Source organism: Anomalospiza imberbis, chromosome 1 (assembly GCF_031753505.1).
Source record: "Anomalospiza imberbis isolate Cuckoo-Finch-1a 21T00152 chromosome 1, ASM3175350v1, whole genome shotgun sequence".
NCBI classification, from domain to species: Eukaryota; Metazoa; Chordata; class Aves; order Passeriformes; family Viduidae; genus Anomalospiza; species Anomalospiza imberbis.
Genome location: NC_089681.1, coordinates 59,276,189 through 59,296,559, shown reverse-complemented (window position 1 = coordinate 59,296,559; position 20,371 = coordinate 59,276,189). Strand labels below are relative to the sequence as shown.

The following is a 20,371-nucleotide window of genomic DNA, read 5'->3' as shown; positions in this document are numbered from 1 at the left end:
TGATGGAGATCCTGGAAGGGGAATAGAGCAATTATGACTGGACTGTGCTTTCTGTGCTCCTACCAGCTCAGGATTGTTCCCAGATGCACACACTGCTTTGCCTCAGCTATGCTCCATGTAAACCACTTGCAATGCATTGCTCTGGGGGCTCGCTTCCTCTCCCTTCCCAGTTTCAGTGTGTAAGGGCAGACTAGGACAGGGGACAGCAGGCAGGTAGGCAGGAGCAGGCCAGTTCCTCTGTTGCAGTTGGGAACTGAGCCATGCAGGTCTTCTTACTGCAGCACTGACAGAGGGATTGTGTGGGGACAAAGGAAACCACAAAAAATGGGGTTACATCAGGTATCCCTGAGCTGACATGCTGAGGCATAGGCTGTATGTTTGAGACACAGGGTGCAGATGTGCCTGCCTGGGACCCAGCATCCTACAGCCAGCTCAGATGGTGCTAGAGGGAACTGATTAGCCCTCCACTTCCCTCTGCCAGCTTCCAGTCTGGGAGCTGGTGTGCTTAAATCCCATTGCGGTCTTTCTTGACAGTCCTATAGGAGTCACATTGAGGGCCTGGCATCTTCTGGGTACTCAGGTGCCAGTCTTGCAGCTGAACAGCTCAGTCCTGTACGGTGCCACCACTACACGCTGCTGTGCACAGACTGCCTCCAGACACGTCACACATGGCAGTAGGGTGGCTGTGACATTCCACTTGCCCCTGAACCCTGTGAGCTTCCCTGTATAAAGTCTGTTTATTTAGGATTCAAGCATGTCAGCAAGCAGCATGTGGCCTACAAAGAGCATCTCGATAGCCAAATGCACTTCATATGCCAGGAAGTTTTGTCTGATGCACAAGCTTTTTGCTTTTCCTAATATTATCCAAATATTTTTTCATTAGTTAATTTTTAATACAGGTGTTTTATGTGCAGAACATATTTGTGTTTGCTCAGGTATGACTGCCATTTTGTTAGGTGGCAATTTTTCCCGAGTAAGAAGACCAAAGCAGGGCTTTAAAATGCAATCCTCATAAAAAATTAAAGAGCTATTCTTTATTTACATATTTACACAACACTCAATCCATCGTGTAAAGCTTTCTCTGCCTTAAACCCAAATCTCCGGGGTGTACTCTGTGCCTGGGGAAATTGGATGGCTCAGAAAAATGATAAAGAGGTATCTGTCCATCCACCTATCTATCATTTTTTACACCATACTCATTACCACGGTCTCTGAGCTCCTATTACACGTATGGAACCTTTCCCATTTCAGTACAGAGCTGGTCAGCAGAGACAGCAAAGCCATCATTATATTCTGAAGAGTGCGAGCCTGGGGAGGGACTGGCTGCTCACTCTGCAGTGGCCATTTGGAAGCAGCCAGTTTGTACAGAAGACAAATCCCTTTTATTAGCTGCCTGGGAAGTCTGGTTTGGCTTCTGGAAGATGCAGTTCAAATGGACTGTGTGCAGAGAATTAGCCTTAGGTATCAACATTGCTGCTCCCACATTCACTTCATGTCACCTTGAGAGAGAGGCTACCTCTTCCCTGCCTTGCTGACAGCTGCTTACCAGGAGGCGGACTTCAACTCTGAAAAGGCATCAAAAGACCTGGCAACTTTAACTTAGATAGACTGTCCGAGAGACTCTTCAAATTAACAGAAATAGCAGCATTTCTCATTCTCTTGCATGTAACTGTTTGGCCACTTTCAGGCCATGTCATGACACATTTGTCTCATTGTTACCCTGGGGTCCACCTGTTTCTTTGCGGAATTCACTTATTGTCTTTTGACTTGTGCTTCAATTTCAAGCTCTGGAGGATGGCAGCTTTTTATTAGGTTGTATTCAGGGCCAGTCATAGTGGGGGCCTGCTCCTTGACAAAGACCTGTGGGCATTCAGCAGACAAATATTAGTTAACAATGATCATTACAAAGAATAAAGTAACATCACCACTCTGCAGCTCGCTTCAAGGCTGACTGTATTACAGCTACTATTGCCATTGATTGTAGTAGCACCATTAAACATCCTGTTGCCCATTTGTTTAATTTTTTTCCCTCCTGTGCTAGGAGGCAAAGTTTCAAATCCATCTTAGTTTGCCAACCAACTCGGTCAGACATACAGCAGCAGCCAGGAGTGCCCTGTTCTCCCAGGAGGACTGTTCCTGGGATGTAGCAGTGTGGCCAGGACATAACACCAGGGTGTGGGTTCCAGGATCTAAATGGTGGATGGATGCTCCGAACAAATACATTCTTCTCTTTCCCCCCTTTCTGTGCCATAAAGCAGCAGAACAGCAGGGAGAGTGGTAGTTCTGTTCCTGTTTTATTGGTACAGGGCAAAGTGGTCTGTCCTAAATCACCAGCCCAAGAAGAAACACAGAGCCTAAATGTCTGACTTGTCCCTTCTTTCTTGCAACCATCCCGCTCATTCAAGCATCCCTCTCATCCTAGCCTGGCTCAGGCATGCTTTAGTCTGCTCCTGTCTTTATTTTAGAAATAGAAGCAGACTTCATCAGTCAGTCATCAGGAGTGGCAGATGGCCTTCAATACATTAAATGAGTCCAAGACTAAAAGAGAAAATTGTGTTTTTGAAATAAATGTAGGGGAAAAATTATAAACGGTAAAGGAAGAGCTGGAACACCCCTCAGGCCAGACTCAGAACAAAACTTTGCAGATCACCTTTATCTAAAACTGAATGGGTTTGATTTAGGCTTTCCTGTTCTTCTCTTACAGAAACCTTCTGGCGCAACTACAGGCCCCCTGAGTAATGTCAGGACAAAACTCAAAAAGATATGATTAGTTTAACTTGAAATAATTCATGGAAATGTTTCAAGTTTGACAGATTTGTGGTGGAAGTCTGCCTTTTTTTTCCTGGTCAGTTGTCAGGACCCTGGGCTTCTGGCCACAAGTTTGGGATTCCTGCATACCTGGAATCCCTTGCAGCCTTGAAGAACCTTATTTTGGGACTGATGACTGACTGTAACTGCAAAAAAGAGTCCATGGGACATAGTACAGTACTTAAAACATTTTATTTTCCCTCCCTTTCTTATTGCTGTCTTATAGAGGCAACAAAAAATAATTTTCTAATAATGTGCAATAGAAATGCATTTTCTTTAAAGATTGCAGACCAGATTTTCATCTCTTCCCAACCAGCATAACTCAGTTGATACCTTTGATATATGCCAGCCTAAGGAAGAAATTGGGCAATTTAAATTTTAACTTCCTCTCTTAGGAACAATCCTTTCATTCCTGAAATCTGCAGATGAAGAATGAAATTCTAAAAAACCTGCTCAGTCTCACCACAGCTTGACTGCAGGACTCTGACAGCAGCAGTCTTGCACTGCGGTAAAGAGGTGATTAAAAGTTTTACTATCCATTTTATCATCTCGGTTTTTACAATAAAGAGAACTGTCATTGTTTTAGGATTATTTTACTTATGTCTATTCATTTTGTTTCATTGTCTTTACAAGTCTCACTCCCATTTCGTGCTGCTTTTGGTTCTGCCCTTTTCAACTCCTCATGGATGAGGGGGGAAAGAAGAGCAGACTGGCCAAAGAATTGGGTAGGGAGAGAGTGTGGAAACTGAGCTTCCATGACAATCTCTTACTTCATTTGGGAGGAATGAGAACAGCACTTTTTTTTTTTTTTTTTTCCCTCCCTTCTCTATTTTTACAGTGCCTTTGTATCTCACAGGTACACTAGAGCATTGCTGGTTACATGATCAAGCTGTGTAGTAATATCCCTCACAGACTGTTTTTAATGGTCTTGGGAATCAAGACAAAGGTATGGTCAGCATGCTGTGACCTAGCTGGAGAAAGCAGAAGGGAAATATTTTTAGTCTGGCATTTGGAGGAAAGTAAGGGAAAAAGGTTGGTAATGGAGACAGTGGGACAAGAGAAGACAGGAGATAGAAGGGCAGAAAGCAGGGGTACAAGCAGATAACAACATTTTTAAACTCACTTTCATACAATAGTAGAATTGCTAAGGTTGGAAAAGACCTCTAAGATCAGTGTGATAAATCTCTAACCCAGCATCACCATGTTCACTGCTAAACTATGTCCCCAAGTGACACATCCATATACTTTTGGGGTGCTTTAAGCAGCTTAGGTAGTTTTGAACATCTCAGTAAATTTGTACCATTAGACGCTTAATAATTTTGAAGTTCAGTGTATTGTAGCTTTAAACTTTATGCCTACAAATTAGGGATAATCATGCTTGAATTGAGAGGCTTTTCCTTGTACAGATAAGAAAATTTCCTGAAATACTCAGTTTGTGGAGAGAGGGAGGATGGTATGTTTTCCCAGTGTCATGCAAGTTCAGAAGTCTTCCAATTTAAAAAAACACAGCTAAATACTGAAAATTTGTTCTGGGAATATTCATTCCAATTTATTAAAGAATTAGGGTCCAGCTGTGCTTACTTTCCACAACAGTTTGCTTCTGGGACATTTTTCATTTGCTTTTCAAGCAGTTTCTGTATCAGAAACATTGTTTTAAATGTCACAGTTGTCAAATCAATGAACTAAAACAGTATCAAATGGCTTAATTTGAACAAGTAATGCACTTGGAATTTCAGATTTGGAACAACAGGCTTCCTGATCTGTTCACTGTCCCTCAGTAGATGAAAACAGAGAAACTGGAGTAAGGTTAGGCTATGCCCTATCCTCCAGGGCTGCACAGAAGAAGGAGGAGGGGAGGACATTTCTGTATGTGTTATCCTGGAAGTACCCATCTACAATGGAAGTTCAAATCACAGAAAAAAACTGTTTTGTCTATAACTGTCTGTCTATCTATTTATCTATCTTATTTTTGTCACTGAAGCTTTTACCTGAAGTCCATCTAAGTTTCCATGGATTTTGATTAAAATTTAATGAAGTTCCTATTACTGTCCACAGAAAAAAACAAACAGAGAAATAGGAAAAAACTCTCACTGGTACCAAGAGGAGTAATGTTCTTTTCTTTAGGCTGACAATCTGATACCATTACAGAAAGATCTTTTACCCACAGTTTATTTATTAGGACACTAAGAAGTAGCTCAAAATGGAGACACACAGCTGAGGTACCCATAACAATATCTACATCTGAAATCTAGGTAACCTGAGGTGGAGCCATGGCTGAGGGTTGTAGAGCAGTCCTTCCTTCTGCAACTTCCCCCCACCTAATCCAGTGGCTTGTTGTTTTCTGCCTTTTCTTCTTCCCCTGTTTTGTTCACAGCCCTCCTACCCCCCAACACTTAGTGTTAGTACAGCCCTAAAGAGCACTGGAGAACTCTGAAACTTTTGGTTTGCACCAAAACTCATCAAGTCCCTCCCTAAGCTGCTTTATTCTCCTTGCTGAGCATGGCATGAACCCACCAAGGGCAGCTCAAGCCATAAGGAAGTATGGGATGGTGAGATTGATGGGATATTTTCAAAATGGAATTTTGCTTCAGGATTTTATTCTAAATGGATTAAATAGGAAAAAAAATGTATAAATACCTGGAAAATCAAACTGTGGGATAGTATGTATTTTTTGATCAAAGAACCACCTTTACCTATCCCTCTTGTTTAACTTTCACTACATAAGGGCAATATCAGCAAAATAATTGTCTGGTTTCACAAGAAATACCTACTTTGTAGCCTGTCAGGTTTGGGTTTTTTTCCCTGGTGAGTATCAAATAAAAATAATGGACTGTGTAAGTCTGTTTACAGAGATGAATAGTTTTAAAAGAAGGATTTGAATTAAGATGATAAGGAAGAGATTACAGAACTGGTTTTTAAATTGCAAAGATTTGGATTTATTTTACTTATCTGAAGGTATCATAATCTTAAGTGTTCATGCTTTCAAGCTTTAGCTTGTAGACATTACAATTAGAAATTTATGTTCAAAAAGTAACATGTCTGCCAGACATCCTGGTAGATATTTGCAATTGGAAGTTTAAAAAAAGGTAGTGACACAATATGAGTATTGCTTAATTATGAGATGTTGGTGGAAGAGGTTCTTTCATTAAGAAAACGTTGGAAGCACATACTTTATTAGCAGTAAGAAGTATACTCATTGCAGTCAGAAAGTTTCTCTGCCTCTAGACACTAGTCTAGCTCAAGTTCATCCACTGAAGAATCAAGTTTGTATCCCATGACATGACATAACTGAATAAAGCCATCCATCATATCAAACTGCATATGATCACTTTACCAAATATTCCAACTCTCATCACCTACTTGCCCCACTGTAGTTACTTATTTATCATCATTAATCCTTTAGCAGGAACAGGGAGCATTCAGGCTGGTGTAACACGAATATAGACAATCTCTTGCAAGCAAAAATGGTGTGGTGTGCCAGGACTGTGTTCTGCTGATACAGCTCCACTGCACAGGGGTTGGGAGCTGCTTGAAAGTTCACCACACTCACAGGAAAAACAACCAAACCACCAAAAAGGGGTTTTGATACAGGATATGGTAAAAAGGAATTCTTCTTAATTTGTGGTAAGACGCCTGAAGTTTGGCCATCAGTAAAGTGAAACACCATTATTTGAGTTGTATTTAGATTCTGACTTAAATCTGTAAACATAAAATCATACCAAAGTGACAATCCGGACAAAGTTGACTTTTTCCATTTCTCTCTATGCCTGTAGTTTGAACATGCCTTTAAATTTACAGAAACATTTCTGCAAAATCTTCTATTTTAAGCAAGTTGTGCAATTAAGGTTTGAAAGGTGGCTAATGTTCAGTTAACTTTTTTATATATGTGGCTTTGGAGAACGGATCATCTTACCGAACTGGGAACTGGTATGAATGTGTGTTTGTGAATTGTGCATTCTTAGCCTGTCTCAAGGTAAAAGTCTTGAAAGGATTTTCTATTTCCGAAATACGTGCCTAGTGATTAGATCACAATAAAGCTGAAAGGATCATAATATGCCTATTATAAATTATTATGTTTCAAAGGAATTATTTTTGTTAGTGGGTAAATATGCACCAGTGCCTTAGGGAATAACAGAAATTAAACCGTGAAATGTATATAACCTTGAAGGTCTGAGAAAAATCCAAAATACCAACAAAGAAGGCTGAAAATTTGGTCTGACACCATCTTTATGTAGCACTGTGCTTCCTTTACATGCCAAAGTTTCTGAAATGTGTGTGATTTAGTTTGGTACAATATAAGGGCAGCCTTTAACTTGGGATTATGACAACATGTGTTAAAGGACAAAATGTCAGCCAGATTGGATTTTCAGCTTTGAACACACTTGAGGTTATGATTTTAAGTCAGTGCTTAGCTGTCAATCTGACAAAGGACTATTTTTTTTCTGTTGGCATATTTAATTACATAAAACCAAATGCTCAGATGAGGGAGAACAACTGGTAAAACTTTTTTCAGACACAGAACTAGGGCTGCCTTAACACCCTGCTAAATTCTAGGCTGGACCTAACTCACAAGGCAGTGGCTGTGATGAGGAATAATGATTTCATATATATCTGGCAAATATGGTGCATATAACTTTTCCTTCCTGAGATGGCACAATTGTTCATGTTTTTGACACTTTCTGAATACATGGTATTTGAATTTGCAAAGAAAGTTCAAATCAGTGCAGAGTACTAGGGGTCTTAAACCATGTCTTCATAGTCCTGTTGTCTGAGCTGGGATCCAGTCAGTCTTCACCTAGGGTCAGTATTCTGGTTTTTACTGATGCAGATCTCAGTATCTGAGGGGTACTTACTTAGCTATGTAAGCGCCTTAATAAGGAATAATATCTTCCTTATGTGAAGAGAGCCATGGTATTGGGACTGGCAGTGGAGGTGCCACAGCTCTTTAGGAAGAGGACACAAGTCCAGACTTGTAAGGTTTCTGGAAGGGTCCTTCTTCTGTAATGGTTTTCCCACTTTGGCTTTCTAGGTTCTGATTTTACTAATCTGAAACTCCCTTCCCATGCTTAGATAGGCAGCCACCTCCTTTGATGGGTTTCTAGATGTTTCTTAGCAATGAGATTGGAGGAGCAGTGTAAACCATTTAGTTATCTAGTTACATTGTGATGATAACTCTGGACATTTTGAACTGTCTGCTTTGAGACACAGAAGGAAAGAGCAATTATCAAGGAGTTCCTTCACCACACATCTATCAACAGGGGGCTGATTTCATCATTCAGACTGCCTGAAAGCTCTCATGCACAATGACATTATTTCAAGCCCAGAACATAAATTCAGGCACAATAAGAGTTAGGAGACCATTTTTACTGAGCTGAAAGAGTTGCTCCAGCCCTCTGAAGGCACTGGCTTCTAGGCCCTCAACTGATTCCTCTGAGACCTTGCAGGTGAGCCAAAAAATCTACTTGAGTGTGATGCCTTAAGTTTTAGCTTTCATATTTTCCAGAGTCTGTATGGCACTAGTATATAACTCTGAATCTCATATAAAACTTTAGAAAGTTCTCTTCACAGTTTAGTTAGGCAAAACAATCCTTTTCCAGCCTGAGAACCAAGGATACTATTGCAGCTTCAGGCCCAAAAGGTATAAACAGCAGCAAATTGATGAGAGCAATCTGGGAGGATGGGACTTCATAACCTGAAGCTGTAATTGGACAATTAACCCCAATATGTAAATGGACCAAAACTTATAAAAGCGTGAAAATGTGTGATCTGTCATTTGTCTTGGGTGGAGCCACGGCTGGGCTCTTGTACTGCCCAAGGTTCATCCTTTAAAGGCCTTTTTAATAAATACCTACTTTATTCCTTTAACACTGTCTAGCCTCTGTTCTAGATCACCTCCTGAGGCATCAAGTGAACCCTGCATTCAGTGGCCTTTTGCCCCACATTAGCCATTGGAATGGAGAGTAACATGGAGGAGGTGAAGCACTGATAACACAATTCATCATGATATCATGATTGATCAGTAACATCATGATTCTGTCTGCAGTATCAAAGGCTGTTGAGTGCTGATATTATATCAGTATTTGCAGTACTGTGGTTTTTTTGGTCCAGGCCTTCATCAGTCTCTCTCCAAAGAGCTGGGGCAATCATATCTCTGTGACATTTCTGCTTTGACAGAGAGGATAAAAATGAATGGACAGTATTATTGTCTTCCTCCAGCTGGCCACACTCATCCCTCTACCCAGGAGCTCATCAAAGTAGACCAGTCTTGCATGGAGTCAGTGACAATGGGGTCAAGAAAGGGGGTAAAGAAGTCCCATGGCAGGGGTATCACCAGTTTCTCAGGCCACCAGGACAAGCTTCAGGTGTTTGTACAGCAGAACTAGAGTCCTCCTGAAAGACTCCTAACACCTGAGTTACCAGAGTGCTGCCAAACATCACACAGAACAGGCAAATGTGTTCCTGATGGATCCACATGAACCAATGGAAAAATCAATGGTTCTGTGGTACTTTGAGGTGCTGACACTTGCATCTCTTTCATATCACAGCATAAACTGAAGGAATTTGCTGTTGTGCCAGTCAGTAGAGCAATCATCAGTCAGGGAAGGCAGTTTAAACTAAACTATAATAATATAGGCATCAATATTAGTCTTCTTTTATTATAATATTGTATTATATAACATCCTACTGTGTTTCTTAATAAGATACTTTGATAGTTTCTCTACACTGATCTGAAGATGACATGGCTTTTCCATTATACACCTAGACACTGGGTGTTAAGAGAAGAGCTCTGCTCTGAAAAGCCATACCTATAAATACTCTTCATTATTTCTCTATTTTGTGATCTTGTTTCCAATTTTGTGATTATCTCAACATACATTTTGATGGAGGGAAAATACATTTTGCTGGAGTGCAAGTAATTTCCCTTCTCTCTTTAAAGTTAGTCTGGCAACAGAGAGGATTTGGATGGACAGTGGGTGCTTTGTTTGACCTGGTTACAGCTGGAGGAGGACAGTCTTCTGGTGTCCACAGGTTGAGATGGGGTTTTGATGACCAGGAAATGTGTACACTGCTTCCACCAAACTAATAAGGTCAATCTAGGGATTATGGCAATAAGACATAAACCTGTGGAGAAGACTTGTCCATTGCAGGCAAAAATCTATGCTGAAGTCTTGGAGCATTAGCAAAGAGGCCTCACTTGTCCTAATTCAAATACTACATTGTGCTCTTTTCTGTTGTGTGCTGGAAATGTTTAAAAGACCCCAGATTTCTTGAGTGTCTGTACCTAAGAGAAAAAAGTTGGATATGTGGATGTGGTAAAATTGCCAAAACATTCATTTTTAGGGTCATTTTAGATGTTAGGCTCTGGGGACATGCTACAACAGCCTTCCAGTACCTAAGGAGGGCCTACAAGACAGCTGGAGAGGGATTTTTTACAAGAGCATGTAATGACAGGACCAGCAGGAAGGGCTTTAAACTGAAAGAGGGGATATTTAGAATAGATATTAAGAAGAAATTCTTTACTTTGAGTGTAGTGAGGTACTGGAACAGGTTGCCCAGGGAAGCTGTGAATCCCTGGAAGTGTTCAAGGCCAGGTTGGATGGGGCTCTCAGGAACCTGGTCTAATGGAAGGTGTCCCTGCCCATGGCACTGGGGGTGGAACTAGATGATCTGTTATGTACCTTCCAAATCATCCTGTGATGCTGTGCTCTTGACCACCTACCTGGCAATGAGCCACTTCTCTGGAAAGATATGGATCTTCTGCAACTTGTATGTAATCTCTTTCAGATGACGAAGATATTTTGGAAATACAACATGTAAAATAGTGATAGAAATGTATGTTCAGTAACCTCAGACTTTCTTATGGTGTTTAATAGGGGGAAAGGTTAATGGGAGATTTGCCATTATGCACAAAATGTTTATATACCTTACATTTAATATCCTCAGCATCCTGAGGAGCATGAAGCATTTAGTCCCCTTTTTCTACCTGTGAGAACTGGTACATTACAAAACTTTAAACTACTTTATTTAATAACTCTGGGGAAAGCAGGTGGCAGTACTGAACAGCTTCACAAGCAGGAGGTCCATTAGCAGAGGTCATGACTCCACAGCATGCCCTTTCCACCACTGGCCTTTCTCTGTCAGCAGGTCAAAGTTTACAGGCATTTTAGGGGCCAAGGAAAAGAAGGACTGGTTTTTTTTCTTCACTGTCTCTCCTCTCAGGGGCCTGCTGAAAGCTCATTTCTGACAGCAATTACAACTCCTTTGGCCTTTTTGGCACGGGGATGTGCTGTCAGACGAGGCCTGGAGTTTGGATTCTCCTGCCTGTTCCTGGAAGAACAAAAACATGAGTGAAGACACTCTATCTGAAAGACTTGGGGAAGCACCAAAACAAACGAAAATAACTGAGGACAGACTCACAAAGGCCCAAACCGCATGCATTGTAATTCTGCTGGCCCAGCACACCATATCTCATCACCACCTACTCTGTCTAAATAAAGCCATTTCCCGCGAGGATGTCTGACCCAGAAATGCACGGGCACAGGCTGGAGTGCGCTGTGCTCGCCTCCTTCCTCTGGCACTTTGGGTCCAAAAGAGGCTGCTGTGAGGAGCCAGGGCTGAGGAAGGAGAACCCCTCCCTCTCCCCGGCCTGCTGACACAGGGAAGAGCAGCACTCACTCCCGCGAATTTCGACCCGGGCTGTCCTGCCCGCAGCCGCCTAAAATGGAGCGTAAAGGCAGATGTCTTCCCCGGCAGCACCCAGAGTTAGTCCAAGGCAAGTTCTGGCTCCACACTCATTTAGCTCCAAGAGGAAGAGGCGGGCTCCTCTGCCGGGGCATTCGGAGAGCCCGGCTGTGGCGGTGCGGCTCGGGCGGGCGCGGGCAGGGGCGGGAGCGGCGGGGACAGTCCCGGCGGCGGCCACACGGTGTCACCCGCGCCGCTCGGTGCGCCCGCCCGCGCCCGCGGCACCGGCCCCGGGCCGCGGCGACGGGTCCGCGCACGGCAGGGCAGGAACGGCTGTGCTTGGCTCTATTTATATTATTTTATTTTATTTTATTTTATTTTATTTTATTTTATTTTATTTTATTTTATTTTATTTTATTTTATTTTATTTTATTTTATTTTATTTTATTTTTTATTTTATTTTATTTTTTTTTCCATTCCACTCCACTCTACTTTCCTTTCCTTTCCTTTCCTTTCCTTTCCTTTCCTTTCCTTTCCTTTCCTTTCCTTTCCTTTCCTTTCCTTTCCTTTCCTTTCCTTTCCTTTCCTTTCCTTTCCTTTCCTTTCCTTTCCTTTCCTTTCCTTTCCTTTCCTTTCCTTTCCTTTCCTTTCCTTTCCTTTCCTTTCCTTTCCTTTCCTTTCCTTTCCTTTCCTTTCCTTTCCTTTCCTTTCCTTTCCTTTCCTTTCCCTTTCCTTTCCTTTCCTTTCCTTTCCTCTATAATTTTATTTTATTTTTCTTTATATATTCCCTTTGTAATATTTTCTGTTGATTTTTTCATGTGTTTTGTTTGGTTTTGTTTTTTCTTGTTGTTGGTGGTGGTTTTTTGCTTTGTTTTGTTTCGTTATGGTTGTTTTTTTTGCCTCATCCCCAGTATGCCTCAGTCACAGCCAGAGCTTTCAGGGCTAGAAATGTAAACCCGCCCCAGAAAAGGTAAACCAGAGGACAAACATGGGGTCTTTGGTGCCTGTGGGACACTTACAAGGGGGAGAAGACACAGGTTCCTGCTGGTTAATAAAGTTTATTCTCAACCTTAATTCTGGTTTATTAACTTTACATATAACAAGTTGTGCAGTAATCGTGGTTGTTAGGGGAGCACCAGGCAGTTTTTCCTAGAGGGTATCAAATTCTGTGTTATTATTATAGATGCATTAAATCTCCATTAAAAGGCTTTCTGTAAATGTTTCAAGGCTATGCCTGATAGAAGGGTACTTCATCTTGGTTTCCAAACGGGGTATTATCTATTTTAAAAACCTTGCAATAACAGTTACCTTATTGGTCTCCCATCAAAAAAAAAAAAAAAAAAAAAAAAAAAAAAAAAAAAAAAGGTGGTTTACGAACGCCTTGTTTTTTGGGGAAAAGAAAGACATAAATTGAACTTCCGTGACTGCCATATCAGTCATTAGTAAATCTGGGTTCAAATGTGCACTCTCTATAGAGCCTGGCTATGGTCTTTCACAGCCTAGCAAAATAAGGAAACTACAGGATGGAAACTCAATGAGCCTAACTATTCTGCTTCCTTTTATTTTTTCTCCCGTTCGAATAAATCACACTCTTTTGAAGCTGCTGCTTTTCTTTTGCGGGCACAAACCCCTCATCTTTTAAAGTCTGTCTTTCAAGCTAATTGTTTCCACAGGCCAAGCAACTGGCAAAGGCAGCTCCAGCCTATCTCTATATGTCTCCCAGGACTGTTTATAAGAGAAATACACGTTTATACAATAGACGCCACTGTTTAAAGGCCGGCTAGTGAAGGAGTATTTTTACAAGATTAGTTAATGGGTTTGTTCAGTGCCTCGAAGGAAGTGTTCAGTGCTGGCAGGCAGAATTGCTGTGGTGGGGCCCTAAGCCAGCGGCAGGTATTGGATGGGCTCCCAAGGATTTCAGTGGTCTTTGAATGAAGGACTCAGCGACAGATAGAAGAAGTTGAAAAGTGCAAGCGGCAGCGCAGAGAAATAAAATGGAGAGCAGCAGGACAGATGCAAGCGAAGAGCAGTGATGTGTGAGCCTCCGAGGTGCTGTTTATGTTTGCAAGGAAGTCTGTGCTATTAAGTTTCAATTTGACAGTACGTTTTAACAAACATTTTAGAGAAATGTGTTTGCAGGAAAGATTAGAGATACCCAGATCTCTGACTGCAGTGAAACATCAAGTGAAGCTCAGCGTCTTAAGGGAGACCTGGAAAACTTGAAATTAGAGAAGAAAAAAGGATTGGGCAAGATTTTATGCTATTTTCACAAAGGCAATAGGGTGAATGATGTTGTTCCTGTGGCATTTCAGACCTATCTGAAACTGAGTCTCATGTATGTTTTTCAACCTGCTTTTTGCATCCCAGGAATTCTCAATACTTAAAAAAAAAAAAAAAAAGAAAAAAAAAATTATATTTAGTGATATCTAACTAGATTATTTAGGATCCAGCTCTATCACTCTCCTGGCAGTGGTTTTCACTCCTTTTGTTGAGGCCAATGTTCTGCTTGTGCTCTCAAAGCCAATATGATTACTCACCCAAGTAGGACCTAAATATGTGAATCAGCATGGTAAAATGTGTCCCGGAGTCTGTAAATGGAAAACGTTTGCTCCAATAGGCAGGGTTCTGTGTCTGGTTTAGCTCTCAGCTCCATTAATATGTCCAGTACTTAAATTAGTGAGATAGCAGGCCTGCCCTAGAGTAACAACAACTCTGCTATCCCGTTACAGGAGGCCTCCATGTCTTGTTTTTTCCCCCCCATTCAGCAGCCTGTGCAACGTGGGATAATGCTGCTGGTGCTATGGCCACAACTTATTTCCAAGGAGCAGGATTTTCTAAATGTGTCCACTAGATAGCACAATAAACTTCCTTCTTTTCCTGTTGAAAAACTTTCTCTCCCACCCAAAGAGCCATTAGCCCTTCAGTCTCAGAGTAATGGTGCTTCAGAAGGAGATCAAAGTTTCTCAGATAAGTGTTCCTTTACACAATGTTACTGACACTCCACTTTGTAAACAGGCTTCTTTTTTATGGTTAAGAAGGACATATAAACATGCCAAGTGAGATGGATAGACTGCCACTTTTTCTTTTTCTTTTTCTCTTTGTATTTGTGTGTGTGTTAACTGCTCAATGAGTATCATGGTTGGGTTGCACTGATATCGCTGAATGTGGTCTGTCTTTTGTGTAAACAGAGAGAGAAAAGAGAACTGCAGGAAGGGATCCCAAGTTTAGATTTCTTACTGGAGTCACTGCAGCACCAGTCCCACTTTCTGCCACCATTGATGAGAAAACAGTCACATGTCCTTCTGAAAGATGACAGAGACATTAGCACTCAAATCCATGTGCTTGTACACCTGCTTGTATGGACATATTAGGCCCAGGTTCTGCTTTAGGACCTCAGATGAGTAGTGCAAAACCTAAAAATGGGGTTTCTGCCTCAGTTAAGTTTTCCAGACTTCCTCAAATCCCCTTTAGCTTGAAACAAAGAAGAGCATTGAGTCCCCTCTAAAGGCCTTTGAGAAAAGCTTAAGTTCCCCATAATGGACCTGATAGAGAGAATGGTCCCTGCTTTAGGGCAAGTCAGCATGTCTCCATACTCAAGGGAGGGCCAGCTACAAATAGCTGGTAGGAAAGCCAGGAGGTGGATGGGAATGTTCCAGGTGAAGTAGCGTGAATACCTCCAGTAAAAGGCATTGTGCAAGACATCTTTTATTCAGTGACAAAACCTGAATACACATTTGCATTTTGATTCTACTTAAAATTAAGTGAAATCTGCAACTGACATGCCCCCATTCTTGCTCCTTGGGACAATAGGAGCTTGTAAATGTAGATCCAGCTTTTTGAGCTGGAGAAAAACAGGTACTGTGGCCTCTGCTCATGTCTTGTCTTCTAGGAAACTAATAAGTACCCTCTCTTGTAGCTTGGTTAGCTGCTATGCTTCAGATAACAGCTAACCAAGATGTATGTTCTCTGTCATGCATTGCCAAATGCCATATATAAGGTATTAAAAGAGGAATAAAAAAAAAAAAAAAACAAAAAACTGGCAGGCTTCTTTGAAGCCTCCCAGTGAGACTGTTGCCTTTCTACCCAAACTGCAAGCTCCTTAGGGCAAGGACCAGAGTTGTGTCCATAAGCAGTGGCATTGCAGTGTGATCCCCCAGCACATACATGGAACAGGCAAAGCATCTGCTTGCACGTCCCTTTTCAAACCAGGGGACTGAGATTTCTGGATTCCTGACTTAAGAAGGTGATGACAAGGCCCATCTTGTCTTTCACATTTCAGAGCTAACTATAGGAGTGTAACGCACGCCTTTTAAAACAGGTGACACAAGGGATTTTCTATGACAATCTTTCAAACTAAAGCAAAAACCCTCTGTTCATGGGTTGAAAACACTCTTAATCACGGTGCACAGACTCCCTCTGACATGAACCTGCTCCAGCTCTCTTGATCAGACATCCCTGAGGGTTATTAGTACAGTAGTGGCATCTAGAAACAGCAGCTATGAGTTTGGGCATCAGCCTTCTCTCCATTTCAGAAAGAAAGGCAAAACCAAACCTAACCAAACCAAACCAAACCAAAAGATGAGAAAGAAACAGTGAATATAAACAGACCTTTTACCTTGCCATACTTTGGGGAGCCCAAGGTGAAAGTGAGACAGCTGTGGGCAGGGGGCTTGGCTCAGTGGAGGCTTAGTCACTGCTCTGGTCTTGTAACAATTCCAGTTCAGAGAGTGCTGCGGAGAGATGTGAAGGAGAGCACTGGAGCAATTTGCAGGTGACTGTGGAGAAATCTACCCTGAAGAGCCCTGTGGGTGTCATTTCAGATGCTTGTTTATAACACAACATTTCTTACTTTTCCGTATTCTTTAAGGAAAAGATTTGCCTATTTCCTTTAAACAGGAAGAACAGTGGTATAGCCAACCCAGCCAAAAGCCTCCTACAAACCTGTTTTCTTCTTTTCTTTTTCCTACCCTTCTGTAGCCACAGGCAAGACTGCCTCAGATCACATCTTTTAAGTGCTACAACCGATCCATTAAATGTCTTTTCATGGACATTTTTTTCAGCTCCGAGGAGTAGAGTTGCTGAGTGAGAAAGGCATGAGCTGGGCTCTTGCTGCTGGGACTTCCTCCAGACCAGCTTGCAGTCTTAAGAAAAATGAGTTGGATGGTCTCAGCTCTGTCCCCAATGAGCAGCAGCAGTAGATCACTTCGCAAAAATGAGCCACGCGTAATTTGGCACCATTGACAGAAGACTCACTCGCAGCAGCTCAGGGCCTTGCAGGCTTGAGATAATGTGTTGCTAAAATCACCTCTTGACCCCAACCCAGGAGGTTCCTCCAGGTCACAAGGGAAGAGGGGGGTAGCAGGCCACTGTGAGATACCTTGATAAATGTATAAGCCCCTACATGTCAGCCTGGCACGCCTGCACCAGTGTGAGCTGCTCTGTTTATCACAGGAAGAAGAATTTGTTTCCTGGGTTGTGTTAGAGGACTCCAGACTTCTCATTTCGGCTGCCTCCTCCTTTTTCCCCTCAAGTGCAGCGAGCCCACTGAAGTGAACTGGTGGCCCTGACGGAGTGCAGAAGCAGGCTGCATGCATCTCCTTGTGTTGGAACTGGCAGAGAAAATCGGACACTGGGACAAACAACCATAAATCAGGACTGTCCTGATTAAATCAGGCATGGCTGGCAAGTAAGTTATTAGCCGCCTGTGAAACTAATTGTGATACTGATACACTCAATTTTGCTGTGTCTTTCAAACACCAATTGTGATGGGAAACAGCTGTTAGAAACCAGCCCCCCCCCCCCAAAAAAAAAAAAAAGGGAGAGAAAGGAAAAAAAAAAAAAAAGAGAACGGGCTTACGATTCAGAATCATAATAAAGTCTGTCTTCTCTATTCCCTTGCACAAAAGCTCTTATATTCTTCTATTCTCCTCTAGACAATTACTCCCAGCAGGCAGGGTCACTTAGGATGAGCACTATTGCATTTAAAGTTCATCTGCTGAAGGCGGGAAAAAGACAGAGAAATAAGAAAAAGAAGGAAAAAAAAATTCTTCCCATTAATGTGAGAAAAAAATGTCAGATTTAAAAAGGGTTAGAAATTCAGGTTAAAGCAAAAAAAAAAAAAAAAAAAAAAAAATTTCACGTGACATCGGCAGGAAAAAAGATTTTATTCGGTGGTATTGTTTGACTGAAAACTTCCTTCACAATAACACCAATGCCAGGATAAAAAAACCCCAGTGTTTATTTGATGCCTGGATGGGGCAACTGTTATGAGCAGCTAGAAAGAAAGGGATGTTTTGAAATATGTCACAAGCAGAAAGGGCCTAATCCTGCTTTGGTGGAAGCTGGTGGTGGGCCCTCCACCAACTCCCGTGCTGACTGGCAGGCCATGCTGCACCCGACACGGAGAGCCGGGCAGGAGCTGGCAGTGTGACCCCCTGTGCAGACTGCAGTGAGAAAAGTGTGTGGTTTGGCCAGCTAAAACCTACTGCTGTCAGGAGTTTGCTCAGTCACTCAAGCCAGGGCCAGGTGAAGTGCTGTAGTAGTTGTAATGGCTTAAGGATAGGAGCCGAGCAGGGTTTGTGGAGAGGTTGTTACTGGACTGAGAAACATAGCTCAAAAACCAGACAGGATTTTGAGTGTACAGGCCCTTCTGCAGGTCTGAGAAGGAACCAGCAAAGCCTAGCTTGAAGTCTGTTGCTTGGCTTAGCCTCAAAGAAGATTTTTGAGACCCAAACTCTGCTTTTTTTCCCAGAAATCCTTAAGCTAGCATAAAGTGTTACCTCTCTTTGTACCCTTCTAACTGTCATGATGACTACTCACATCTGAAAAACACCTCCCGTAAGACAGAACATACCTACATATGCAACATGTGGAATTTGAAGATTCTTCCCTCATCAGAATATTAATTCTTGGTGATTTTGTGTCTTGGCCAAAGCTCCTGCCAATGGGCCACTGGAGATTAGACTCTTCCACCATTTAGTTTGAATCCCTGAAGCCTCAGATACTTTATACTTCCTATTTTAGTATTTTGCCACTTTTTCTTCTTGTCTTGTGTCTATCTAGTCTGTCTTTCTATTGCTGTTCATTTTTTCCCCCAAGTTATATTTTAGCTATAACAGTGGAGAGAAAATGACATACATTAGCTAATAAGATGACTGCACCATGTGTTTGGGAGAGATGGAAGGAAAAAACAAATCACTAATGTTTCCAGAATCAAACCCCATCCTCTCAGCTTCCACAGTAATATTTCTGGCTTCCTGTTTGCAAACCAGAAATGTTTATTTACAACGTCTTTGTAGACATCTTTTCAATGTGTAATGCTCATGTCATTACATAATGGGTCATAAATGATGTTAGTTGTCATAGAAAAACACAAAGTCATCAAATATTTTCTTGGTTTTTTTGTTTTCCTTTTGTGGCAGGATTCAGAGTTGTCTGCAGTTGAGAAAATGGTAAATCATCATCTTTCCAGTAATTCCAGCCCTGGTGTATTCAGCCTGTCAGGAGTTTATGAGTGAGGTGATCCTGATGCTGAACATTCTAGTTGTATTTTTTCCCAGTGGCCCTGCTGTTTTAGGCAGCTCATCAGATGTGTACCCAGAGAAAGCCAGGCAAAGGCTTGCATGTCCATGGTTTTGTGAGTAGAATTGGAACACTACAATAGAAATATGAAATACAAAACCCCCGACCATTTTTTTTTCTTATGTAAGGCCATATACTGAATCAGATCCTGGAAGTTCCTACTATAACCCAGGACAATAGCTGCCAAAGGTGTTTGTTCAATTTTCTGAACTGAACTGTAGGGACATTATATGAGTGCAATTTTTTTTTGCAGTGTTGATATGAAACTGCCTGGTCTAGTTTCCCTCACCTGTCGCTACTGTGGGGATGAGAGAGATGTACATAATATGCCCAGAGGATGCAGTCTTTATTCTTGAGTAAACTAAGACCTGGCTCTCTCATAGACTTCGAGCTCTGCTGAATCCCCATGCCTTCTTTTTGTAGGGTCTTCAACTGGCAGCATTACAAATTGCTCCTTGTCTCAGAAACCTGTGAGGAGAAGGAAAGGAGGCCTTGAACCAGGATACTGGGTTGAAATTTTGCCTGTGCTTATATTGGATATAGCTCCCCTGAAGCTGGTGGTGAAGCTGCTGTTCTTCCTTCTGAACAAATCAATTTCTGTGTCTAAAAATAAGTGAATTAGAAAAGAAGTAAAGCTATGATTTATAAAAGAAATGTGTTTATTTGGTAAACATTGTAATCTGTGCATGAACTTTATTGATACCAACTCTTCCTAAATTCTTCTTGAGCTTATTAAGGAAAAGGGAAAAAGATTTTGCATACTTTGGATAAATCAGGAGACCTTTTTATTCTCTTCGCCACAATAATGACAAATAAACCACTATCAGGATAAAAGGCATTGACAAAAAATGTCCATACAAAAGACACATAAAACTTTCCACTTTTCCTTTTTTTTTATTATTTGGAAGGGCACTGAGAGTCATTTCTGAACTGCCTGAAATAGATGGGCCTCCTGGATCAGAAATGCAACTCCATTAATGTCAGACAATCTCCATCTTTTGTACATGCCACCTAGAGAGCTTATGGGTACCTATGCAGAAAGAAGAGGGTTTCATGACTAATTCTTATCAGCACCAGGGGTTATTTTCTCTGGTCCTGTGCATCAAAGCACAGTAGTTGGTGAGCAACTGATAAGATTTCTAGCCACACAAAAGGAAATGCTGAAATAATAAACTGTTCTTTTAGTGAATTGCAGAGACCAAAGGCTTTATCTTCCTCTCTGAGGAAATATACAGCTGTCACAAGTAATATTGCTGAAAAAGTTTTCAGTTACTATGCAAGGTCAGATTACCTGCATCTT

General features: G+C 41.7%; 1 long non-coding RNA gene across 1 annotated transcript; it reads right to left on the bottom strand.

Annotated features, from left to right (window-relative positions):
• Positions 1–1,014: 1,014 nt before the first annotated feature.
• On the bottom strand, positions 1,015–11,590 carry LOC137475944 (uncharacterized). Its single transcript, XR_011000154.1, has 3 exons — positions 11,227–11,590; positions 10,829–11,136; positions 1,015–1,848 (listed from the first exon to the last, which is right to left on the bottom strand). It is a non-coding gene; the product is annotated as an uncharacterized lncRNA (long non-coding RNA).
• Between the last annotated feature and the right edge of the window lie 8,781 nt (positions 11,591–20,371).